Raw genomic sequence first — 12,448 nt, 5'->3', positions numbered from 1 at the left:
TCTGCTCTCAGCCACAGAAACTTTCTTTTAGCTGTTCCAGTCGTCTCCTATTCAACAACGCTTTATTACCGTTGTTCTGTTCATCTGTCTACTCTCAGCCAAATCGTTTTTACTGTACTGTCGCGTGTCTGCTCTCAGCCACGGAAGCTTTTTTTATTGCTAAAGTCATCTGTCTTATCAAAGTGTTCTTTCTTCACCGTTCCAGTTATTATCCTGTCTACTTTCAGCACCCTATTTGCATATTGCATTTTACTATTACCTTAAATTGATACTCTTTGGGTATACATAAAATTCAAACTAAGGTTTCACAAACAGTGTAATATTTTAAATTTAATAGTCGTTTTCCTTCTTAAAAAAAGAATAACATTTTGCTTTTCATTATCTTGCATAACTTGTTAGTCCTAGAACAATCCCGATCACTATAACAACTATGTAAATTTTAACAAGTCCGAAAAAGGTTAAATGATAAACAATTTTTTTTTAATACAAAATATGCAATAAAAAATGTCAAATTTATTTCTCTACGAGTGGTCAAAAAACGTTCATTTTTCTCGAATAATTCTTTCGGAACAGAGAAATCATAAGTCATAATAATTAAACATAGAAGATTTATAATATCATTGGAAGCCATAAGCATAAAATTTATTAAATTCATCACTATTAATTTATTGCGATACTATTAATTAATCAAATACAGTCCCTGGCTAAATTATTAGACATTCTATAAGATTTTATTTTAAATCTTAATTATCAGGTGATACTATGCAGCTTTATTGTTTTTATGCGACTGAAACCGGTTTGTACTTATTTACGTTCGTGTATCAATTGGTTAAATTAAACGATAAATCATATAATGTCGACGATTGGATATTATATGAATATAGAATATTTGTTATATCAGGTAATATATTAGTATATTATAATAATTATGCGAAATAATAAGGCACACTGTTGTGTTTTAATAATTACATGTTTTGAACGAGTTAAAATGCAAAACTTTTATATTCAAACATACATATAATGGGTGTTTAGTCAGAAGATTTTTTTACCTACTTCCTATTTGTATTTATTTTTAACGTATTGCATTACAATGTTAATCAATTGATACACGAAAGTAAACAAGTGCAAACCTTTTTCAGTCTTTTAAAAACAAAGCTGTATAATATTACCTGATAATTAAGATTTTACATAGAATTTTATAGTTCGTCTAATAATTTGGCTGTATGCATAAAGGTATAGAAAAAATAAAATTCAGTAGCTTGATTAAAATTATAGAAAACTTATACAAATGAACTTTATGAAGAAAAAAAGTAGACTACCCTCTATTTTTACTGTAAAGTTCATCTGGAACTTCCTTTAAAAGCAAACAATGGTTATCTGACAGACGCCCAATTTTCAAAAAGATCCTAAAAAAACACTGACCCACGTGAACTTCTAGAGTCAATAAAGAAAATAAAAATGGCGAGTATTATGGAAAGAAGAAAGCATTTTACCATTGAGACATTATTTTTCGCTCTAATTCTCGCCAACTTTTCATTTTGGCATTCTTTTTCCGAATAAAGATTGGAAAGAAGATATTTACTTCTGTCTTGATGTTACTTAAAGATCAATTACCGTTTATAAAAAGAACCTAAAAATTACGCCATTTGCAGGAAGCTGTGTAACCACGTTGACAAAATAAGAGAGAAAGTTTTTTTTTTCTTCCTCAACTAGCCAAGAAGTAATGATGCGTGTCTTGTAAGAAATTATAAACAAGATGTAATAGATCGATTAATTGGGAAAAATGTTGTTCCTGCTCTTTACTTAAATAGACGTTGTCGAATGACTGGAGAAAAAAAATCAAGCTCTTGGCAGAGGGCACTGATATTATGCAATCAGTCTTCATTTAATTTCTGATATTATTAGGCTTATTACAATAAGTTTCTATGCCTTTAGTCTAATTAGAGAATGAAACTCAGCGCAATAAGTCTTTTACGAATCTTATTTGCAATAAACCTTTACTACTCTGATGGAATTACTCGAAGCAGCCTGAAATAAATCTGGCTAATTTCGCGTTTGATATGTTTTTTTTTAATCAGCCTGAATATATGTAGGCTCACTGCAATAAGGAAGAAAAAGAGTCCGGCTGATTAGAAAATGCTGGAGTTTTGCAATTAACCCTGGTTATAGCAAAATAACAATGGCTGGAGTTTTGCAATTAACTCTGGTTATAGCAAAATAACAATGGCTGTAGTTTGCAAATTGCCAGATTATTCAATTAGCCATGGCAGGTAGACAAAAAATCGAGGAATTTTAATTGTGTTTTTTCGAAGTATCTATAGGTGATAACAGGGAATCCTTGTAAAGGGGTTAGGAGATACTTTGCTATTCCTCATTCCATGCATGCATATTTTGATTATTGAAAGTCTGTATTATTTAAGACAGATTTTGTTTCATTCACAAATAAAAGGTATTTCCATAATAAATACTAATTCGAATGCTTTTTTTGGTAACTAATTAAGGGGGAGGTTATAATCCTTTAGTGAAATAAAATGTCAAAAGATTCAATAGAATTCAATTCGTTTTTGCGAAGTAAGCATAAATGATAACTGAATAATTGTAGAGGGGTTAGGAGACAATACTTCACCATTCCTCATTCCATGTATGCATATTTTAATTATTGAAAATTTGTATTATTTAAAACAGATTTTATTTCCATTTAAAAATTATAGGTGTTACTATAAACTTCCATAATAAATACTAATTCGAATGCTTTTTTTTTTTTGGTAACCAATTATGGGGGACGTTTCAATCACTAAGTGAAGCAAAATATCAAAGATTCAACAGAATTAAATTCGTTTTTGCTAAGAATGGTAACAATAAATCATTGTAAAGGGGTTAGGAGACAGTACTTCACTATTCCTCATTCCTTGTATGCATTTACATATTTTAATTATTAAAAATATGTATTATTCAAAACAGATTTTGTTTCCATTAAAAAATGAAAGTTATTATCTATTTCCAAAATAAATTCTAATTCGAATGCTTTTTTTCTTCTTTTTTTTTATACCCAATTTTGGGGGACGTTTAGTTAACTACCCAATTAAGGTTGACATTTAATGAAACAAAATGTCAAAGATTCAATAGAAACCCATCAGTATCATCAACATTAAAAACATAATTTGAAAATAATTTACAAGATTTAGAATTCGAAAAATGGCACGTGGCTGAAAGCGAGGGAAGTGTTATGCCAGTGCATGCTTCACTTACCATCCTTGCACTTGGGCAATCTGAAGCAGTTACATCGGATGAGCACCCGCCACGCCCCACTTATCGTTTGCTGTTTTTCAAACAATGGAAAATGCTTTCTTGCTTGTGTTTTTTTTCCTTCTTCTTATACCTGTAAAAGAAAATGGCTTCATCTCTATTTAACTAACAAAGACCGTTTCCATTCCGTTTCAATGCGCTCGGAAGGAGAAATAAAATCGTTTGGATTCTTTTTGTCACTCCTGTTGAAGATTTGTTGGTCTTTGAACTTGTCATTTCACGCGGGACATTGAGATCAATTTAAAGCTTTTTGCTGACTACTGTCGTGTGTCAGATGTTGAAGATGACATTTATAAGATTGTTGACCCACAAGTTTTCTTTTTTTTGGTATGGAATCGAATGAATGATACTTAACAATCCTACCGTAATATACTGATTTTTTCTTTTCTTAAGTATTTTCTATCGGAAGTTTGGGTTTGAAATAATATCACGATTAAGCTCTAAATGTTTGAGTAAGCTCGCTTACATAAGCTAGTCATTAGTCGGGTTAATTCTAAAATGATAGTTGGTTAGAGCAAACGAGAAAAAATATTACAGAAACATAAGAACAATAATAAGTTGGCAATATTAAGTGGCTTATTTAGGTGTCACTTTAAGAAAAGGCACCTCAGAATTTACGTTTTTAATAAATTTTATTATTTCTTAAAATATTATTAAGGTTTTTTCGATCAATTTAAGACCTATAAAGTTCATTTAATTTCGATATGTAAGCTGGGTTGTCTGGATTTCATAGAGATTAAAGATGATACAGAATTAATGTTGTTTTCAGAAAATAGTTTTTTTTTTTAATATTTCCAATACCCACCTGTAGTAACATTTTGTCAATTCTGGCATTTACAGAGCAGATTTGTTGGCTACTCTTTCAGGAGCACTATTAAGTGGGCCAACGTAGCTCCCACTGTAAGGGCAAATACAGAGAATGAAAGAATGCCTTGCCTGGGATTCGAACCCAGAACCTATGTAATTTCGTGAAATTTATATTTCTGCGAATTTTCAGCCTGATATCTTTTAAGAATCCTGACATTTACATATTATTAAATCGCAGACTCGAGTGGCCTTATGTTAAAGGTCATCGAGCTTGCACTCTAAAATAGTTAAACCGAATTTTTCTCAAAGAGAAAACTCAAATGAATATGGATGCTCCTAATACTATTGACGATTCCGATACAGTTAATTGCAAGTTTCATCGAAACAGATGCGAAAATTACACATCTCATGATCCGAAAATAGGTAATCTCAAATAATGTAACTCCGCATTTTGATCTCGCCTCTTTTTTAAAGCCTTCATACATTTCGAGAAAGCAGCGATCTACAAATAGTGAAACTACTGTACTCGCTACTTTTTTTCGTAGTTTGTAGTGTAGAAGAAAAAAAAGAATAATAGTTAGTAGCGAATCCGAACAACTACTTTTTACGTTAGTTTAGAAAAGAATCACTGTTCTAATACAACACATTTTTCAAATTTAACACTCAACATACCATAACCACAGGTCAAATGGCCGTTTAAGAACTTTTGCATCGAAAATGCGCAAATCATCTTATCGTTTATGCACATTTGACTTCAAGACTTTTTCTAACAATACCCAGTTCTTACACAATCTGTCATTTGACCGGAACAACAATTTATTGCTTTATAAGGTTATCAGATCAGAAATGACGATGTAATGCATGTTCAACGCATTGCATTCGATGAGTTGCACATTTCTGCAAAGACTGTTGAGTAGTGAGTTCAATCAGAATAACTGTAAATTCAAATTTCATGAAAGTATCTAAAGTTTTAGATTGGCTTTTTTGTGTCAGAAAAAGAGACAAAAATTAATTGTTTTGGTTAGTAGCTTTTATTTATTTCGATAGCTTTACTTCATTCCTAACTAATCGTTGATTTTTACCCAGAAAAATGTCGAAACAATCAAGACAGCACAAGCTGTTAGAAGAAATAATAATTATAAGAATAATTATAATTCTTATATTATTCTTATAATTATTAGAATAATTATAAGAATTATGTAAATAATAATTAGAAGAAATATGTTTGCTGAAAATGTACAATGGAAAAACTCAGTACATGTAAAAAGTACGTATTCTTTGTGTTTGTAATACATAAAAATTGGCAATACACAATTTTTTTAAAATATAATGAAGTTTTTTTTAAAGTTTATTTCCTTCCTAACATCCATATTTCATACATTCAATCAAGAAATATAAAGTTCGGTCATTTGACGGCTATGGTAGAAATAAGTATAGATTAAGTGTTGGCATGTTTAGTGTTGACGGGTACAAATCTTCGCAAGTTCGTCAATGGATGCAATGAAAACGACGCTGTGGCTGCAGCTGTTCCTTAACAGAAATTATGTATCTAGAATCGCGTATAACTAATATTTAAACTAGCCATTACAACAAATACATAATCACTTTGGTCACACTTTCACACGCGAATGCACAACTCTTGAAAAATCGATATTATTTCATAGAAATGGAAGGTAATTTCCATGTACTTAATTTCTTAGAGGAAATAAAAGAGCAATAAACGATTAAAAAAAATTGCAATCATTTGATAATTTCGCATTTCTTAAATTATACGTTCGCTGTTAAAAAAGGCATAAAAAGTTAAAGGTTCAATTAACAAATTGGAAAAAAAATGTTTTGGATTAACAAATTGGTTCATGTAAACATGAATTTTTTTTAAAAAATTATTCCGTTGTATTTAATGTAAGCCAATTTCTTATTCAAAACTATTGTAAATTGAGATCTCCAGCAAAGTTTGTCTCTTTAGAGCAGTGTAATAGTAGTTAGTTTGTAGTCACTACTTTTAAAAAAGTAATAGTTACAGTTAACTACATTTGTAACAAAATAATTGTAGTAAACTACAAAAATAACGCAGTTTTTCTGACCACCGGTCTCGAGTTCTTCGGACTTTTAAAAAGTAAAGCCCAAGCTTTTACCGAAAAGAGATAATTCAAATGATTATAGGTACTCCTAATGCCATTTAAGTACAAGTTTTTTTTTAAACCAAGAAAGTTGCCTAGAAGAATAATCGGAAAACAAAAAACCCATAGTTTGATAGCATTTTGTTAATATATAACAGTCTTCAATTACTGTTTCAAATTAAGTTTGATCATATTCATGAGGGGAAAAAATTATAGATGTGTCAAAAGTCTGGTAAACTAAATAAATAAATAAATAGAATAAAATGTATGTTTGACTGCCTGATTAACAAATTTACTTGCTTTTATTTATTTACTTAATGCTTTACTTTTAATTATATCAAAAATAAAAGAAACATAAATATTATTTATAATTAATTTCATGAAAACTCGTAACAAAAGTTAACTCTATTTATTCCTTTGTTATCGTCTTATTCATTTAATCCCATTTCTCTCTAAATAAATAAAAAAAATGTTTCCTTATACCAGTTTTACTGTGCAGACAATACGAACGACACACTCTCAGTTCAAATTTTTCAAAACTGAGAAACACGAGAATGCCCAGAAACTTAATTCCGTTGAAACCGAACGGCGAAATAAAACGAAAGAAATTGTAAACTAATAAAATAGTTTTTGTTTACAGAATTTAAGCGAGTTCGGAGACCTCTTTGTGATTTCTTGCGAAAGGAAAGTTTTGTTCCGGAAATAAAATTGGGTAACACTAGAAAGTTGAAATATTTTATTTTAACTTCAACAGGAAGTTTTCCGTTTCTTTTTCAATGAATCTTGATTTCCTTTCGTTCATGAAGTTTTGAGATTTTGTATTATTTTATTTATTTTTATTAAGATAGGAATATTGCTGCAATAATCTGAAACAAATTACAGCATTTTTAAAAAGTTATAAACTGGAAATTGCACAGGGAAAAAAATTTCAAAAATATTGATTAAATAAAAATTAGTACATTTTTTTTTCTCTCCATTAAAGGCAAAAACTAAGGAAATAAAAATGGCGAAAGCGAATATTTCTGTCTGCAATTTTTCATCTTTTGCACTTTTTAAGATTAATTTCTTTATACTTATATTTAGTTTCCTTGAAAAAACTAATGAATGATTTTATTTTAGTTTTATTTACATTAAATTTTCTCTCTCTTTATAACGTAGAATAAGAGAATAAAAGTGCTCAGAGAGTATGCGTTCGTTAGTCCATCCGAATGCCTGAGCTTCGTTATAACATAGAATTAGTGCAATAATATAGACACACTATAATAGCATATTAGCATGGATATGGTGTATATGATCTAATAATAGGTATATGTTAGTAAAACGAACACAAATAAATTTATCAGAAAAGCAGTCTTATTATAAACTATTTATTGTGCATGCATCATTTAAAGACTGATTTGAAAATAGTTTTTTTTTTTTTTAAATGGACTTAAAAAATTTAACTTTCTGGTACAGTATTAAATTTCATTTGTTGCCATTCTAACAAATCTCATAATATTTATCACTCAACTTGCGTATGGGTTGTTTATAATTTATTCCATTTTGTCCGGTATTATTTATTTTCTTTCCTTTTCTATTTTTCTAATTTTTTCCCATTACCCTGGTAGAAGTAGATTTCCAACTTCGGCTTAAAAGTTATATATTTATTAAACTTCTGTATATTCTATGCATAATAATGCATTTTGTTTAAATCCATTCATCCGAATTATAACAATGAAATAAAACTGAAAAAGATTAACGTGTTATACAAATGTTAATGACGTCCCATTCACCAACGCTGGAATTTTAATTTTATCTATTTCAACATTAAATATTACTTAAGCATTTAAATGTTTTACGCAAGAAGTTTTTATTTTCTACGATTCAAATTGAAGGAATGGAAAAACAACTCATAACCGAAAATTTCGTATAGTTTGCGCAATTTTCGTTCTATCTGTTAGAAAATTAAGATTTCAGGAAAAGCTTTTACTGTAATCACGCAATTCCCTTAATCCCAGTTTCTCCTGGAAAAGAAAACACAAACAGCCAATAACAGGAACCGTCTCAGAAAATTTCTCGCTTGTCTCGCGACCTGTGAATGGCCTCCGACGAGCGCCGCAGAAACGAGCAGCGAATCAAAGGAGAAGTTTAACGTACAGGTATAAATGGTTCATTGCATTATCGATTAGTTGTTCACGCAAACCACTGAACACACCAGGCAGCTTGTGTTTATCATATTAAAATCTACGCATGCGCTACAATGATCGGTCGCGTAGTCGTAACTAAGGGCAGCCAGCACGTAATTCATGTATCGATTCATTACATTCGATCGATATGCCCATCAACAGGAAAAATTCCTTTGTACTGTTTCGCTATTTCGAGAAATAGAACTGTTCTTTTTTTTTTTTTCTCTCAAGTAATGAAAGAAATGAATGTTATGTTTCTGTAAAATCTAGAAATAACTCATTTTAAGTTCGTTGGATTGCGTTTAAAATAAGATTAACTTAAAAAAAAAAATCTCAAAAGCTGCGTTCCTTAAGGTTACAAAATAAGAAATTTGCATTTTTGAATACTAATATGAATGTAAATATCTTCTTTCCTTTGCACCCACGTGAAAGCACGAAAAAAGCAACGTAACAATTTCTTATTTCATTTTTAATGTAAATATCTTCTTTCCTTCGCACCCACGTGAAAGCACAAAAATATTAACTTCGCAATTACTTATTTCATTTTAATAACTCAGAAAAAAAGCTAAAAATTTTAATTTTTCACAAAGGAATTAGTTTTAAACATTTTAATAAAAGATTTAGATTTTTATGATTTTACGATCGAACACATTTGAAATAGGTTTAATTTAGTAGCCAACAAAAGGGTTTGCTTAGGTAAACCATATAAGAATGCATAGAAATCTTTGTGGATTGGGGAGGGTCAGGGTTCAGAAGGAGGAGCCCCCTCCAGTTTATATATGCTACCGGGAATAACCGTAATCCAGAGAATGTCGACTTTCACAGGTGAATGTCATCTATCAGATCGCTTTGGTGAATGTCCGAAATATTTGTTATATCCGATTTGATATTAATTTATTCGTTGATATTATTATATTTATTCGATATTTGAATAACTGCTGAGGATAGATAGGAAAGTACCGGTTATGTGCCACTGGTCTAGTTATGTGCCTTTTTCCGTTATAAATTGCCCGGTATGCCTTACACTGATGTTTTTTAAGGCTCAGTGCCACTGCTCGGTATACCCTTCAAAGTTTTTTTTTTAAGGTCAAGTGCCAGCGCCCAGAATGCATTTAAGCTGTACTTCAAACACTGATGTATATAACTAATCTATCCTCAGCAGTTATTTAAATATCGAATAAACATAATAATATCAACGAATAAATTAATATCAAATCGGATATAACAAATATTTCGGACATTCACCAAAGCGATCTGATTGTTGACATTCACCGGTGAAAGTTGATTTCTGTCATTCACGGTAATTATTTAATTTTTCCTAAAATGCAAAGAATGATTAAATTTCAAAAATCTAATTTTTCTTCATTAAATTTGTTTAAAAATCAAATTTTAATCCACAAAAAATAATTAACTTACGTAGTTAAAAAAACAAATTGCCATAATAAAAATGATAGCAATAGATCAAAAGATAATAAAAAGATAACTTTAGTATCTAACATCGTCAATTTTATTGACATTTTGGCAAAAGTCGTTTAAACGCATTTCTTTCCACTGTGCGCCCGCTGACATAAGAGTGAGAATTTCGAGAGTCATTTTCTTTAGATTTCTTGTAGATTCAATTATTCGAAATGAGCTCTCTTAAACTGTCCTGTAGCTATACAATGTTACTAATACCTTCCTATTATCTCGCTTTATAGTGTCTGACCTGTTCGTTCATGATACATCGCCGAAATCTCTAATGAAGCACTTTGATTGATGAGTTGTTACAAAGTATCAGCGTTTAGTGAAACCTAAAAGTTGAACCTATATCGCCAATTTGGTGTATAGAGAATTTTCTGACTAACCGAAGCACTTACATATTAATTGGTGATGTGTGCTGCATAACACCACAAGTTTCAAATCTTCCCTTATCGTCCCCAAGCATCACGTGATACCTGCAAGTGACGTAGTGTGGGTAACTCGATCCTGATTGGTTGTTGAAACGTGGTATTTGTTTATGATAGAAACTATTTTTTCCATTCTATTTCGAGTAAGTTAAGCCCGTTAGGTGTCAATTCTCCTAAATGACACATTCTATATTCTCTTACAAAGATTTTTAACTCTTATACTATACCTATCTTACTTAACACAAAGACTGACACGAAGCCATGTAGAACATAAACACTCTAATTATGCATCGAAGTTGCCAGGTACAAAAAGCAAAAATATATCGTGGTTGCAATAAAATACATTAATAATGAATTTAGTTCTGAAAAAATATATGAGTGTTGTAGTTAATTAACTTCACGTTACTTAACTTGTGGAAAAACTTAGCTCGACTTTAACTCGCCATTTCGTTTATAAACGATCAGCTGGCTCATAGGTCACGCGTCAGTGTATCAGTGATCGTCTTCTCCAGGAACCCAATTTATCGCAATATTATGGTCAAGTAAAATTTATGGTTAATCAAGATTCCAACCACTTTCCAATTATCCGGGGTACTCAAATCTCAACGGAAGCAATCCTCTTGATGATGCATGTTTTAATCGTTTTTCGATCGCTATAATCCATATTTTTGCCAAATACAGTATGTCTGTAGAGGCATGGCGCACTTTGTCCGAATATGACATGGAGAAATGACGTGTTTCAATAAAGCGAAGCCACCGCGTCACCTTATTGAAACTTGGTCTATTGCTTCTTTCAACTTCTCGCTTCCGTATCGTATAGAGAGTGTAATATTTTCCTGAATTTCCTAATAAAGAGTTAGATATACAGTATGAAATCCAACAATGAGACTATTTTAGTTGGAAAAGTTCCAAATGGATTGCAAAAGGATTTTTTGAAGAAATAGATCTTCAAGCTACAGACAACTGAACAGAAATCAGTTGCAGAAGTTGGGTTTTTAAAGTGCAAAGAGTTTCAGAAAATGTTATTAGGTTTATTTCTCTTCTTTCGTTTTGAATTATATTTTCGAATCCGGCCTTTCGGGTTCGTGAAAGATGACCAGAGTGGAAAATTTTCAGCGTTATTCTATGCATCGAAAAATTGGCGAAAGAAAAAAACAATCCCCGGTAACGCTTTGAGAAATTTTTTTTACTGAATACACTCTGGTTTTGCTGTAAAACTAAGACTTGTCTCTATTTGTTCAAGCAAATTTTAATTGGACGTGTGAGATTTTCGTGGTTTTCCTCTCCATGTAACGCAAATGTGGGTTAGTTCCTTCAAAAAGTCCTCCACGAAGGCGAATTCCCCCTTGTCTTCTGGATCGGGTTCAAAATTACAAGGCTATGGAGTTAAAGATTAATAGTCGTAAACCCAAATTTCAAGCAAAATATTGAGTTGGTGAACATTAAAAAAAAATCAACTTCATCAATATTTTCTTTTGCTGTTAACATTTTAAATCATCCAATAAATAAAAAAATCATTCTATGTTTATAATTATTTAGAATTTTTGAGTTTTAGAATATTGGAGAGGAATGCGGATCTAACAATATTGAAAATGGAAGATCACGGTGTTAAGAAGTTTGTGATAGAAACAGATTAGAGAAATTTCAGGAATTTAATAGGCATTCATTTAAAAAATAAATCTTAAAAAAGACTGATAGACTAACATATTTTATCTTAAATAATTATTTCTCAAAATATGTAAGATTTCTTATCTTTCGAAAGAGTTCTGAAATAATAATAGGAAAAATATTAAAAAAAATCTAGAAAATCCATGTAGAAAAGCTATTGTTGCAGTTGAAAGGAAACCGGTTTTGTGTTATCATAAAATCGTAATCATTTCAATCGCTTTTGAATATCTAGCGTAAAAGAAGAGCGAATTAATGATAGATTACATTAATCAATTTTTTTTTTATAAATTTCATTTTACATTTTGGAATTTATGCTCATTTATTTTAACTCGCTGTTGTTTAGCAATCTGGATCGAATAAAAAAAAATTCAGATCGTGACAAATTGCACGATTTTTAACAAATTTAGATCGTTTTATTTGAAAGCAATTACCCCGTAGCTAACGTCCTTTTTTTCTTTCTTTTATTATAAAACATTACTTGACTGCGTGTTTATTT

The sequence above is a fragment of the Parasteatoda tepidariorum genome, chromosome 3, assembly GCF_043381705.1.
Source record: "Parasteatoda tepidariorum isolate YZ-2023 chromosome 3, CAS_Ptep_4.0, whole genome shotgun sequence".
Taxonomy (NCBI): Eukaryota; Metazoa; Arthropoda; class Arachnida; order Araneae; family Theridiidae; genus Parasteatoda; species Parasteatoda tepidariorum.
Note: the sequence above shows the minus strand (reverse complement) of the source record.